Source organism: Nuphar pumila, chromosome 15 (assembly GCF_984573655.1).
Source record: "Nuphar pumila chromosome 15, dmNupPumi1.hap1.1, whole genome shotgun sequence".
Classification (NCBI taxonomy): Eukaryota; Viridiplantae; Streptophyta; class Magnoliopsida; order Nymphaeales; family Nymphaeaceae; genus Nuphar; species Nuphar pumila.
Genome location: NC_143263.1, coordinates 90,076,384 through 90,092,478, shown reverse-complemented (window position 1 = coordinate 90,092,478; position 16,095 = coordinate 90,076,384). Strand labels below are relative to the sequence as shown.

The window sequence follows — 16,095 nt, the reverse complement described above, 5'->3', positions numbered from 1 at the left end:
ACCAACTAGGAATCCCATGCATCATAGGAAGCATAAAAAAATATAACCTCAACTGTTATTGTGCAGAAATGTTATCTAGAAGAAAACTATTTGCAACAAATTTTCAATTTTCAAATGGCATTTGATTAATTGTATTATAGGGGCAACAATGACCAAGATATTTTTTTTCAAAAACAAGGATCAACATAGCCAAAGAGATGCTTATTTGACATGATCATGCACCAAGTCCAGGTGGTAGGACCATTGCCACCCCTATGCATTGTTCATTCTCAATAAGCAAAGAAGGAAATTTGTCCTGAATAGAGAAGCAACAATTGGATATATAAATGCTGCACATTAGATATGTCCAATATACAATAGAGCAATAGTATTTTTTCTCAACCAGCGTCAACTTGCATACTCTCGATGCTGTAGTACAACATACTTTTAAACAAGATTTCAACCGTCACAATATTTTCGTCCAGTTTTTACTCCAATATAGTAATAGAGTTTGAAAACATCGACTATGGTTGGCCTAAATGCTTTCAGCAAGTCCACACCTTTAGTTTGGACCGCATATCAACAGCCAGTGTGTAAAATGATGATTTAAATGTCTTGTCTGCATTACTTTCAAATCTAGATGTGGAGACTGGATATGGATAATGCAGGTTCTTTGGCTTTATAATTCTGTTGTTTTCAGTTTATATCAAGGTTGCCAGACTAGGAAGCGAAAGCGGGAAGCGAGAAGCGATGTATTTTAAAATGTATACGAAGCGGGAAGCAAGGAATATTAAAAAAGAAATATAAGAATTGAATAAGAATCAAAATGAAACACAAATAAAAACTAAAATAAAGTGACTAATGTTAAATTTCATGATTTTTTTAGTGTAAGAATTAAAATTTTAACAAAATCTAAAAATGATGACTACCAATTTAGAGAAAACACATGAAAGGGAGTGAGAAGACTGAGAGAAAACACATAAAAAAACATGAAAAGATGAGTAGGAGAAGATATAAGAAGAATAGATGAAGCATGTGGAAAGCACAGGAGAAGCGTGGGGGAATCGAGGTTCTCATCAAGTTTCGGAAGCGTGGAGTATCATGCTTCCAAAGCGAGTTTCCGAGAAGCGAGCTTCCCACATATCTAAGAAGCTTCCGGTAACTCTGGTTTATATCCTCAATCGGACAATCAAGCCAACTCCTTCACCAAGCCCAAAAAAGATGATAGTTTCAGTTAGTCCCCCTCCAAATTCCAAAATGACAACTTTCTTGCTCACAAAAGTTAAGCAGGGTGCTCGGTCAAATACCATACTTTATGCGCTAAGTACAGCATCCTTTATGTTAGACATGTGTCTTACTAATTTGATGTATTAAAGGTACTTACCTTTTTTTAGCACACCCACACACGTGTACAAACATGAAAATGCAACTCCTAGAAAAACAAGAGTTCCCAATACATAACCAAATTGATTGAGCTTGATTAGACTATCAAAACCAAGGAATCTTGGCTTGAAACCCAATGGATGGCTGTTCACCAGATTGGCTATGGAAAATAAATAAAAAAACTAAGTCTCAAACTAGCTGACTTTTAACCAGTGTTATCAGTATCGTATGATACGATACGTTGTATCGGTGTATCAGTAGGAAAACTGATACAATATAACCACTGTATCAGAAAATTTAGGATTATTCTCCTTCGTTTTAAACACTGGAAAAGTGGTGACTGGCCACTTATGGGGGGCTTTTTTTAGCATCTAAGGGTCATTTTGACCTTATTTTTTCGTATTCCCTTTTCCCAAACCTCATTTCTAAGCAAACTCATTGATCTTTTATATCAAATTCACCTCAAAAATTGATGCTTTTGATAGATTTGAGCTCGATAAGTGTGATTTACCTCAAATCTCACCCATTTCATCCTAACCAACCTTGTTTGGTCTATAAACCTCAAAATCGAGCCCTAGAAGTATGATTTACATTAAAGCCTTCATTTTTCATCCTACACAATTATTTTTTGGCTTTAACCCTCAAAACTAATTTCATAAAAGTATGATTTGCCCTAAAGTCACCCATTTTCATTCTACATAATTATTTTTTTAGCCTCTAACCCTCAAAACAGAGCCCTAGGGTTTTGATTGAGGGCGTTAGGAGCATGACTACATCAAGAGACCCAACATAGAATCATTGTGCATTGGCTTATGATGGACATAGGTTGCTCAATCAGTGCAACTATCGAGAAAAGGAGATTCATGGGGGCATTTCAAGGATCAAGTATCATTTAGCCAGCATAAAGCTAAATGTACATGCACTTCTAGACAACTCCCAGACACTGAAATTTAGATGAATGGGCTATTGCAGAAAAACCGAAGGAAGAGAATGAGAAAACAGAAGGAGTTGGCAGAAATTAAGGGTTGGAGTATGTCCAACCCAGAAGTGCCTCCTGAGGAATTGGGAGAGGCAACAGGCAGTGTAAGTAGCCCTACTGAAGAGGAGTTGGAGATTATACGGCAGCAGAAGGGCAAGGGTGTAGAAATGGAGACAGACAGCAGTGATACTAGGCATGCACCACCCCATGGCAATAGTAGTAGAGAAAGGAGGAGAGGAGAAAGGGGCTTTACGAGTCCAAAATGTGGGATTGGTAACTATTTCCCAGTAGAACGACCCTAGGAGCTCACACACATTTTTGTCCGCCATCTAAGCAAATGATCGAGCGAGCATATCTAGCAGTTGGGCATTTTTTTGTGAGACCTACATACTCTTCAATGCTGCAAACTCAAATCATTTTCAGGTTATAGTTGATGCAATGGCCAATGTAGGAGTTGGTTACAAGATGCCTTTTCATCTTGCATTGTGGGGCAGGATTCTCAAACAAGTTGTTGCAAAAGCAAAGCAGTGATGTGGTAAGTTTGGAAAGTCTTTGCAGACTATAGGCTGCACCATCATGGCAGATGGATGAATGGACAGGTAACAACAAAATCTGGAAAAAAAATAGTTTTTTATCCTAAAGGTGTAATGGTTTTGAAATCTATTGATATGTTAGATAAAATGAGACGGCCTTGTTTGTGGTCATTAAAGAGGTGATAGAAGATGTTAAACCTCGTAATGTGGTCCAATTCATTACAGATAATGCAGTGAAGTTCAAAGCTAATGGAAAAAAGGCAGATCACTAATAAAAGTTTTGTTTGGCGTCGTTGTGCATTACATTGCATTGATCTCATGCTTGAACATATTGATGAGATGGGTGGAATTTATGAGATTAATGAAATGTGCAAGAAAGTAACAAAATTCATATATAATCATTCAAGGATACTAAACTCAATGAGGAGGTTTACCAAGGGGACTAAGTTGATATATCTTGCATTGACACGGTTTGCTATAAAAGTTTTGATTATATAGTCTTGTTATTCATCAAAATGAATTAAAGCAAATGGTTGCTTCATATAAATAGAATGCTATGAAGTAAAGATAGTCTTCTTGCAGTACGTTTTTTAGGATGACTGTGCGACTTGTGAAAGTGTTGAGAGTGGACTGAATTCTATGATGATGAAGACCTTAGTTGTCAAAAGCGGAAGGTGGAGTCTATGCGAAAGATCCCTAAAAGGCCTAGACAGGACCCAAAAAAAATGTTAAAAAAATTGAAATATCAAAACAAATTGTTAAATTTAAGTTACAAGCATATGATTGTAACTATGAATGATGTATAAGTGTGTACTTCAGCATAATATAATTGTATAACATTGAACATAAACAAAAACAATTTGGATATATATATATATATAAACATTGATTATATAACTGAGAAACAGATTATATATTATATATGTGAAAACACAGAATATATATATATAACTGAAAAACAGATTGTATATAAATTATATAATATATATTTGTGAAAAAAACAGATTATATATTATAACCAGAAGATAACTGCAGCAAATACTTTAAAGTTGATTCGTATATACTGCATGTCATACATTTGTATTCTTTCTAATAAAAAATAATGTCTCACACAAACTTTTATTGACTCTTATTTGAATCTATCCACCAAAGATAACACATAAATCAGGGCAACCTAAGGTAAATAGACGAAAAAAAATACCAAATGATATTGTATCATACAAGTAAAGTATATGTAGTGAGATTGTCCACAACAGGAAAAAGCACACATAACAATATATTTGAGTACTTGTTGCGAAATGTGTGTACTTTTTTTAAGAATTGTTGAATGAATTTCTTATGTGTATTTATCAAGAGTTTTTTAATAAACTACTTCAATATCTTTATTGGGAGATGATGAATTTACTACTCCAATGTCTTCTACGTATATCTTAGGCCTTTCGTGATATGGATAAAGCACCTAAAGGAAAATGTGACAGAAGAAAGGTTATAGTAAAATAACTACCTATAGAAATGCAACCAATTTTGGTAAGATGTACAAAGAAACAGGTTGTGTTTATACATTTATTTGTAGTACATGTACGTGTTTATATTCAATTGCAATTGGTCATAAAAACAGGTGGATGAGAACCAGCCAGATCAATAGCTAGAACAAGAGGAGCACAAGTATGATTTTAGCAGAAGACATTGTTGACCAATGACTTAAGTATTAGGTTTTCATGTTTTTTTATTTATATATAGATTATTTAAATATAACATGAATGTATCACAAATGTTGATTATGTAGCATCTACAAAAATTTATAACCAGAATTAAAGGCATCCATATACAAGACCAGTTACTATAAAAAGAATTACCAAAAACTATTCACCTTAACTCATGGTTCTCAGTGAGTCCTGAAAGTGATAGTCTTATTTTTCTCCCAACTCACAGAAACTAACTGCCTAACATTATTGCTCACAACAACTGATTGACAAGCCCGATGGGTGATTTGGGGCTTTTTTTTCTTAGAGAGCTATAACTTGTAGTACCCTTTTATGAAATGTGACAAGATATCTATCATAGTTATTGGGTCTCTCTTATAGTGCATACTTACATTTACATTTACACTACATGTGATACGTATTTATGTCTTCAACCTAATTTATGTTGCAGATTTTAATTACTCTCAACTAGGGCAATCAACACTGAGTTCTTTGAAAGATAGACATGAATGCAAGGGAGTTGAGGTTATACAATTTCATTCATATAGGATAAGCATGTAGATACATAATTATATGTTTAATTACTTGCTTAAATTGATTCAACAACAACAACTACGCCTTCATCCCAAAACAATTGGGGTCGGCGATATGAACCAAAAAAGAAAATCATTCTGGGTCTTCCACATGAATCCTTCTCCTCCAATCATTTTTATCCAATGCCATGTCCTCGGTGAGGTTCAAAGCATTCATATCCTTTCCTATCATCTCCATCCATGTCTTCCTAGGCTTACCCCAACCTCTTTTAACTAATATATTTTCTCATTTCTCCATCCTTCTAACTAGAGCATCATTAGGCCTCCGCCGAATATGTCCATACCACCGTAAACAATTCTCTCTCATCTTATTTTCAATGGGTGCAACGCCTACCTTCTTACATATCTTCTCGTTCCGAATCTTATCTTTTATTGTATTTCCACACATCCATCTAAGCATACGCATCTCAACTACACTCATTTTTTTAATATGATGACTCTTGGCAGCCCAACATTCCGTACCATATAGTAAAGCGGGCCTAATAGTCATCCTATAAAACTTTCCCTTCAACCGCAATGGCATTCTACGATCGCACAACACTCCAGTTGCAGTTTTCCATTTCATCCACCCAACCTTTACTTGCTTACATTGATTATTTAGATTAAATTATTTTGATTATAAACATAAATCATAAGGGATTGTGAAATGCAAGCAATTTCTTATAATCATTCAATTAATTACAAATAATTAGATTTAATTAAAGAGATTGCTATGTGAAATGAAATAAGAATATGTATTAATAAATGCATGTTTTAATTGTGATTGCAGATAAACACAAAAAGGAGATGTGTTTTATGCATGAATATTGTTCAATGTCACATATAAGAAGTGTGACATATTTTTGTATACGTGATTCTATACATACTAGAGACCTGATAGAGGTCTACTAGTACATATTTTGACTTTAAGTTATCTCACTTGTTTTTATTTAAAAACTTTTAGGTCTATAGACATGAGAAGACGGATGCTACGGTGACTCAACTGAAATTTTGGCATAGATTAGGTGGATTTGAACAGTCTTCGAGTCTTTGTGTTTTTGGCTTATACAAACTCTGATGTTCATTCAATTGAATGAAATATTTTTGAAATAATTGTTGTATGGTTTTTTGTTACTTTTCAACATGCAACGTACTCGAAGATCAGAGCAGATTGCCATTTTAAAATGACTTGTGTTGTGTTTTAAAAAAAGTTGAAGTGAAAATTTTAATTCTGAATTTTCGAGGTGTTATAAAAGATTTCCTCTCCTATGGCATTGCCCAATCTGCTTCCCGGACCGAAAATCCTGCACGGTGCAACCTTTTGATGAAAAAGAAACTTAACATTCATGGTCAGAAATTTGAGAAATTGACAAAAGATTAAGGTTGGGTTTGGGAACTACTCTCATTTTGTGAATAAAAAAATTTTAAGATATTTTTTAATCTATTTTTGAATCTAAAGTCCCAATACTTTTAATGTTTAAAGAAGACCTATCGACGGTTGAAACATAGGATAAATTTGAATTGGTGCATATGTCGAAAAGAGAGTTATTATGCGGGGTCATATGAAAAGAGGCTCTCGAATCAAGAATCCAAGAGCACATACCTAGAGAGGAAGAGGAAGCAATAGCGACACCATATCTTAGATTTAAATATTTGTTGTAGTGCCTTCAATAGTTGAGAAAAGGGTTTGTTGTAGTGCCTTCAATAGTTAAATATTTTTAGAGTCTCCTCTTTTGCTTGATTCTTCCCTCTTGAGTGCATATTCTTCAATGGAAGTCACCTTGTTCTTGAGCTTTGGACAAAAGGGTTTGATGTCACCCCACTCATTACAATAGTGGTTGTTAAAGGAAAATATCTTTTTAGTTTTGGGTAGCATTATGTAATTAGTGTTAAGTTATTGGGTTCTTTTGGTAACCTATTCTTTTAACTAATTCCTTTAAGAAGGGATCAGGGCCTAATGGAAAGGAACGATTTCTCTCTCTCTCTCTCTCTCTCTCTCTCTCTCTCTCTCTCTCTCTCTCTCTCTCTCTCTCTCTCTCTCTCTCTCTCTCTCTCTGTTACTGTTTTGCCAGGAACCCAGCCGACGCTAACATGGTATCAGAGCAGCATGCGATCTTGGTTGCCCGAGTTCCAGACTCAGCTTCCTTCAAGCAATATCTCATCGGATAGTCAGAGAAGATCAACATCTCATCGCTCCTCTGCTGATCAGCGTTCTGTGCCGCTTGGTGAAGATCAGATTTGGCGACAGATCTGCAATCAAACCTAGTCACGACAATGAAGATCTGACTGGAGGTCATGACTCACATCTGAAGCCAGATCTGGAAGTTGGATGAAGACCCAATGGTCGTGGGTGCCAGAACTCGTCGTTTACAAGGTGAAGATATGAAAAGGGGAGGAATCAGATCCTACTCAGATCTGGAGATTTATGTCGTGATTAAAAACTGTTGTGAAAGAAAATCAAGTCTTCGATTTTCTGTCATGGTTGAAGTCGCCAGCTGCTGCCCAAACGTGATCAAATTGACATGGAAGTGAGTGGAGGTTCCTAAAGAAAAGTCGATCGTGACGTGTGGATCGTGGGAAGACCAGATCAGGTCTGTTGAAAGTTTTTTTTTGTTGTGTCAGACGCTAATCTGGAATCAGATCTAACGACAGGTCTGGTTGTGAAATTATCGTGGTGGAGCCTGGCCTATACCAAATCTGACGAGTTCCTACATCAGATCGGAGGTGCTTTCCTGTAACAATTGATTTCGATTGACGTGCTTTTCTGGTTCTTGCGTGTTTTCCCGTTTCTTGCGTGTCACAGATCTGATCAGATCTAGAACAAGTCTGGTGGCTGTTTGAAAATAATTTAAGATGGCTGGTGATCTAAAAAGGGAATTGATTGGAGATTATAAAGCCTTTGCAAATCCTTTTTCGTATGGGTCCTCTATCAAGCTAGATGACTCTAACTATGCGAGGTGGTCCCGAACTTTTATGATGTCTGTCTCTGGTCATCGAAAAAAACATATTCTTTTAGAACCGGAACCACCTGATAAAACTGGGAAATATAGCACATGGGATGAAGATAACGACATTGTTATGTCGTGGATGATGAACAGTGTATTGCCCCATATCGCTGATGGACTTATTTACTACACCACTGCTAAAGAAATGTGGGATAACCTTCGAGATACGTACTCTCACAAGACCAATGTGAGTCGCGTCCTACAAGTCAAGCAGGAGATTTACCAACTGCAACAAGGAGATCAGATGCTGGCCCAATATTATGCATCTGTCAAATCTGCATTTGAGAGGCTGAATGCACATAGGCCCATATGTTGTACCACGCAGAAGTCCCATCAGGAGAAAACCATGGTTGCAAGATTCCTGACAGGACTATCATCTGAATTTGCAGTTGCCAAGGTTCAGATGTTGACAGGATCGGATGTCCCCACTCTTGCCGAAGCCTACAACCGCCTGAGTAGATTGGCTATCACTCTTCCACAAACTCATTCTGATTCACAAACATCGGCTCTTGTAGTCACCCCAGGTCGGGGAAGAGGAAATTTCCTAAATATGCGTGATAGAGGTCGAGGCAGAGGTACAGGAGGAAGAGGTAGATTTCAGTGCACCTATTGTGGCAAATTGGGACATCTTGAGGATAGGTGTTGGGATAAAAATGGTAGACCCCTTACTTCTTCTCAGACATCAAATGTGTCCAAGGCTCAAATTGCAAAGCTTGACATGGAGGTTCCCACTGGCTCTTCCAATGACTCAGTCACTCTCAGTCACACAGAGTATGAAGAATTGATGTCTTACCGCCCTTCTAGTTCGAACGCAGTTACTCCCATTGTTGATGTTGCTTACTCCGCAGGTGAAGGATTAAATCACCACGGTAGTAAATGGATTATTGATTCAGGTGCCTCTAGACACCTATGTGGATCTTCAAAACTTTTTTCTAAGCTAGACCCCATGTGTGATCATCACAAGGTTGTTCTTGCCGATGGAAGTTCCTCTCCTATTGTGGGACAAGGAAATGTTTCTCTCTGTTACTTCAGTTGACAGATGTGTTGCATGCTCCTTCCTTTCCTCAAAATTTATTGTTAGTTAGTCGTATTGCAAAAGAGCATAATTGTAGAGTGATTTTTGATCTTTTATGTTGTATGTTTCAGGATTTGTTGACGAGGAAGAAGATTGGTGGAGGCTATGAAGAAGGAGGTGTCTATTATCTTCATCAACCACTAGGAGTCGTGCATACCGTGTCTGAGTCATCCTCCAGCTCTTATTAGTGGCACCTTCGTCTCGGTCATGTGCCTTTGGCAAAACTTCGTAGAATTCTTCCTCAAATTCCTCCTTCTGCCTCATTCCAGTGTTAAGCTTGTCAGTTGGGTAAACACCACAGGAGTTTGTTTCCTTCAAGTCAGAGTCCATCGAGTCAAAGATTATTGGATCTTCTTCACGTTGATGTGTGGGGACCTAGTAGAATTCCCAGTAAGTCCCAGTGTCGTTATTATTTAGTCATTGTTGATGATTTTTCTAGATTATCATGGGTATTTTTAATAAAAGACAGATCAGAAGTTCCTTCAATCCTTATGTCTCTCATTATTGAAATAAAAACTCAGTTTGATTCTCTTGTCAAGATCATTCGCACTGACAATGCTCTCGAATTTAAAACCAATGAGTTACTAAGGTTTTATAAGATTCATGCCATTCGACCTCAAACTACTTGGGATCATACATCTCAACAAAATGGGGTAGCTGAAAGGAAGCATAGACATCTTCTAGATGTTGCTCGCAGCCTTATGCTATAATCATGTATGCCTCCTTCATATTGGGGAGATGTCATTCTTACCGCTTGCTACCTTATCAATCGCATGCCATCATCCTCATTGGGAGAACAAATTCCTGTGAACATCCTATATCCCAATGCACCTCTTTTCTCGATCCCTCCTAAGGTGTTCGGGTGCGTTTGTTTTGTTCATAAACTAGGGTCTCATCGAGACAAACTGTCGGCTCAATCCATAAAGTGTATTTTTGTAGGCTATCCAAGAAATCAAAAGGGGTACAGGTGTTATGATCCCATCGCTCGTAGGGAGTATGTCAGTGCAGATGTATCTTTCTTTGAGTTCATTCCCTTCTTTTCAAGTACTGCCTCCAGATTTCTATGTGATCAGGGTGATGCAATGCCATTACCTATTCCACCTTTTCCTTTGGAATCAACTCATAACATTCCTTCAAGCTTTCCTACCTCTCACACTCAGTCACGGTATCATGATCCTCCTCTGGTATACTCTTGTAGATCTCCTCTGGAATCAGAACCTACACTACCTTCTTCCTCAAACGCAAGTCCTCCAACCACGACTAAAGCATCTATTATGGATGATAATTTGCCAATCGCTATCAGGAAAGGTAAAAAAGGCAATGCACCTTACGTCCCATTTCTAAGTGTGTTACAGATGCGAGACTTGGGAGTCACATGAAGAAGTTCATCATAGCTCTATCCACTCAATCTCTACCACTAGATCACCATCAGGCTGTCCTAGACTCCAAATGGAAAGTGGCTATGCAAGATGAGATGGATGCCTTAGTGTCACAGAAGGCCTGGGAGTTAGTTACTCCGCCGGTTGATGCTGATATTGTTGGGTGTAAGTGGGTCTACACCATTAAGTACAATTCAGATGGCTCAATTGAACAGTACAAAGCTCGATTGGTAGCAAAAGGGTACACTCAGACATATGGGGTAAACTTCTTTGAAACTTTTTCTCCTGTGGCACGCCTTGGCATTATTCGGCTAGTCATATCAGTGGTTGTCCATAACGGATGGGGCTTATGCCAGTTGGATGTGAAGAACGCATTTTTGTATGGTGATTTGTCAGAGAATGTGTATATGCAGCAACCTCTAGGTTTCGAGGTTCAGGGGGAGTGTTACAAGGTGTGCAAGCTAAAGAAAGCAATATATGGTCTAAAGCAAAGTCCATGCGCGTGGTTTCAAAAGTTGTTTGAGAGCATGTCCGCATTCGGTTTTAACAGGTCAGCATCAGACCACTCACTGTTTGTTAAGAAAACTCCCACTGGTGTTGTGGTTATGGTTGTGTACGTGGATGATATTATACTTACAGGGAGCAATAAAAAGGATATCTCAGATACCAAAGCTCATCTGCAGAAGCACTTCGTTACCAAAGATCTTGGCTCTTAGATATTTCTTGGGTATAGAGGTAGCTCGAAGCCGTGAAGGGTTAGTTCTATCACAGAGGAAGTATGTACTTGATTTGTTACAGGAAACAGGAATGTTAGGAGCCAAACCTGCAAACATTCCAACGGATCCTAAACTTCACCTATTTGAAGAAACAGAACTTGTTGACAATAGAAGTTTCAGGTCTCTAGTTGGTAAACTCTTGTACGTTACAGTGACAAGGCCAGATATTTCTTTAGCCATGAGCAAGATTAGCCAATTCATGGATAAACCAACCCAAGTACATTAGCAGGCAGCAATGATGATTCTTAGGTACTTGAAGTCTTCTCCAGGTAAACGACTACTATACAAATCAAGCTCCTCTCTTGATATAGTTGTCTATTCGGATGTTGACTATGCAGGAGACATTAGTGATAGAAAGTCTACTACGGGGCTTTGTGTGTTTATAGGCGAAAATTTAATAAGTTGGAGAAGTAAAAAGCAGACCGTAGTAGCTCAATCGAGTGCAGAGTCAGAATATAGAGCCATGGCCCAAACTGCAGCCGAAATGATATGGGTTAGATCAATTCTCAGAGATCTACATGTACAAACCTCAACGTCAATGGTGATTGTGATAACAGAGCAGCCACCTATATTGCAAATAATCCAGTGTTTCAAGAGAGGACGAAACACATTGAAGTTGATTGTCACTACATAAGAGATCTAATACAGACAGGACAAATCTCTACTTGTCACGTTGCTTTAGAGGATCAAGCTACTGATGTGTTTACTAAACCTCTTGCTAGTGTGGGTTTTCTTAAATGCTGTGACAAGCTGAGCATGATAGATATATATGCTCCAGCTTGAGGGGGAGTGTTAAAGGAAAATATCTTTTTAGTTTTGGGTAGCATTATGTAATTAGTGAAGTTATTGGGTTCTTTTGGTAACCTATTCTTTTAACTAATTCCTTTAAGAAGGGATTAGGGCCTAATGGAAATGAACGATTACTCTCTCTCTCTCTCTCTCTCTCTCTCTCTCTCTCTCTCTCTCTCTGTTACTGTTTTGCCAGGAACCCAGCCGACGCTAACAGTGGCAAATAATTTTTCTACCATCATTATAGTTATTGATGCAACTTTTTCAATAAAGCATTTTAAAAATATATTTTCAATAAAAACGTTTATACAAACTGTGCATCAAATAATAAAAACCGGTTCACACTAGTGGTGAAGTCCGAGTCGAACTCAGAGAACAGAAAAAAATACTTTGTATTCTACAGAAAAGTTAAACTACTTTTTATTGCCTTGAAAATAAAAATTAATTAATTAATTAACTAAGAGTGCGGCCCCCTGCAAAGGGCTTAAACAAATAAAAAATAAAGTGCCTTATTACAAACCCAAATTGAATTGAATTAAATAAAATAAAAGTCTAAGCTAAAAATAAAAGAAAAGGTATTCAGTGCTTGAGCTTCTAGTCCCTTGATGTTTCTTCAGTTGCTTATTGTCCTTTCTCTATTCTGAGGGCTCCCTGAGGGGCTCTGACGAGCCTTTCTTTAGGGGTACTTTCGAGCGCTCACCGCATGTCTAAATGCTTCCCTGCAAAATAAAAACACAAAACGAGCAGAACCACGAAAAAAAACACTACTAAAAGCTAATAATCTAATTAAGAGAAATCAAGAAACTAACTCAACATGTAACAAACTTGAACAAACTAAACAATCTAAACATTAAATGACAAAATAGCAAAATAAACCAACTATCATATAACAAGAATTAACCTAAATAACAAATTATAAAATATTTTAACAAACTAACTAAAGCAATTAACTACTTGAAACTATAACAAAGTATGCGGAAAGATAAAGAATGCTAAAAAGCATTCACAATGTCCAACAATGAACAAATATACAAAGGGAATAATAGCAAGTCCACTGTGGGACAATACATACACAAGAGTTTAAACAATCTAAACACTAAATGACAAAATAGCAAAACAAACCAACTAACTATCATGTAACAAGAATTAACCTAAATAACAAATTATGAAATATTTTAACAAATTAACTAAATCGAAAACAAACTAAAGCAATTAACTACTTAAAACTGTAATGAAGTATGTGAAAAGATAAAGAATGCTAAAAAGCATTCACAATATCCAACAATGAACAAATATACAAAGGGAATCATAGCCAAGTCCACTATGGGGCAATACATACACAAGCTTTACGAAAAGCACAAACTAAAATATAAAATCTCTTTATTGAGAGAGAGAGAGAGAGCACTAAGGCTTGTAGAAGGGATTCACCCCTATTTATACAAAAAGGAATGGGACAAAAGGGGGCTCCCAAAGAATCGTTGGGAGCCTCCAACGGTCACATTTGTGACCGTCGGGGGGCCCAACGACTCTATTGTGGGGGGCCCTAAATGGAAAAAAAATAAAATAAAATAAAAAAGAAAGTGAAAATTAAAGAAAAAGAAGAAAAACAATTATTTACTAAAATAATTATGAAAAGACTATAACACCCCTATCGGGTATTATAGTATAATATATATATATATATATATATATATTTTATATATATATATATATATATATATATATATATATATATATTATAGATAAATATATATATATATGTGTGTATTAATACATATAATTTAACATCCCCCCTCAAACTTTACGGGGAGATGACTGAAAGTTTGCCAAGGAGAAACATTAAGCGTGGTGCAGGAAGTGCTTTAGTGAAGAAAACCGCGAGCTGATATTCTGATGTGACATATGGCAGTGTGACTGTTCCACGTAGATACTCATCACGAACATAGTGACAGTCCATTTCGATATGTTTGGTCCGTTCATGGAAAGTGTGATTGTTGGCAATATAAATGGCACTTTTGTTGTCACAGCAAAGCTTTAAAGCTCCAGTAATATCAACCCCCATATCTTTGAGAAGACTTTGAAGCCAAACAAGTTCCATTGTAGTAGTTGTCATAGCCCGATATTCAGCTTCAGTAGAGGATAGTGTTAAAGATGGCGTGTTATGGTTCTGGATTTACATCTGGTCCAGATCCATACTTTATGGTTTATGTTTCTAATTTGCACATGTGCATATACTTGTATTTTGTATTTATAATCAGGGACATTATCATCCATAGTATTTTTGTAAAACACTGTATATAAACACAGCTTCTCTAGGTCACGATTGACCTATTCTGTACAGCAACCTCTTGTCTTTCTCTTCCTCTTTCTCTGTTGAAGGTTGATGTGGCTCGAAATACAAAGTCTTACATGGTATCAGAGCGAGTTGAACCGATCCACGCTCACTAAGGTTGGCTTCATATTTCTTCTCTTCCTTCTTTTGTTCATCTTTTTCATTTTCTTCTTCTCCCTTATGTTTTACATCAGATCTGAATTTCAGATCTGTTTCTTCTTTTCTCTTATGTTTTACGTCATGGGCTTTCTCCATATTCTATCATTTTTTGCATCCATTCTAAGACAGATCTGGTATTGTTTTCTTTTCTGATCTATACTTGAATCACGTCAATCCTCTAATCGTTCTTCTTACTCTAATTCTTTTTCCTGTTCTCACAAAACCAGATCGCGTCAAACTGATCTGATCTCTCTTCTATTGCCTTAATCGGCCAAATATCCTTCTAAAAATCGTTTTGGTTAAGTATACTTTTCTTCTAACATCATTTTCGTTATTCTCTCCTAATCTCTTCCTTAATTTTTTTTTTATCCAGACTGTTGTATTTCACAACAGAAGTTCTGCATCTCATTGTTGTTGGGTTGATAAAAATTTTTTTTTTACAAAAGATGTCAATTAACTCTGCATGTGTATAACTGTTTAGTTATACACTGTCGGTCCCAAGCCCGAATAAAGGAGTAGGGTTGCGGTAGGCCAGTGACAGCCAGCATAAAAACTTAGTCATACCCTATGAATATGAACCAATATGAGAATTTTGTTGGGGTGTTCCCTATTGAGCGACGCGTTGTACTCTATAGGCCCGGAGGCAGTGATAAATGGACAAGGGTTGCTAGGTCGTCACCCAGAAGCGACGCGTCATACCGACGCCCGGGTGTGGTGTCAAATAGGCAAGGGTTCCCTCACTTTGTTGGACGGGTGGGGGTAAAGAAGTTAGTCCAAGACCATAAAATTAGGTTAGCCACTTGGAACATAGGGTCTTTAACTGGTAAGTTGGTAGAGTTAGTAGATGTTATGTGTAGGAGAAAGATTGATATTTTATGTCTACAAGAGACCAAATGGGCAGGTGAGAAAGCAAAAGTGATAAAACCTTGGGGATATAAGATTTGGTATACAGGAATAAATAAGAATAGGAATGGAGTAGGGATTGTTATGAATCGTGAGTTTATAGATAATCGGAGTACAGTGGCTATCTCTACAAATCCAGTTCAGCATAGCAAGATGAAACATGTAGAGATAGACCAACACTTTGGCAGAGAAAAGGTAGAAGCCAAAGAGATCCAACTGGTGTTTATTAGAGGAGAGGACTAGGTAGTTGATCTATTTACTAAAGTGTTTACCGTGTATTGTCATTGGCACTTGAAATCCAAACTGTCCATGATTTTTAACCATGCTCAGTTTAAGGGGGCATCTTAAGACTATCAGATGTACACTTGGATTTATTTTTGTACCAAAGGGCAATATTGTAATCAGTCATGACATAAAAAAAGGATGTCACCCTAGGTTGGGTTTGATACGCTTATTCAGTTTTCAAGGTTGTTTCTCTTCTCCTTTCTCTCTTGTTTGTTAATGTGCAGAACATGAGTTCCAAGGGTC

The 16,095-nt window shown here is 37.1% G+C and overlaps 1 protein-coding gene across 3 annotated transcripts in view; it reads right to left on the bottom strand.

Annotated features, from left to right (window-relative positions):
• Window positions 1–16,095, bottom strand: part of LOC149815960 (chloride channel protein CLC-d-like) — an 80,682-nt gene that overhangs the window by 311 nt on the left and 64,276 nt on the right. The window lies entirely within an intron of this gene.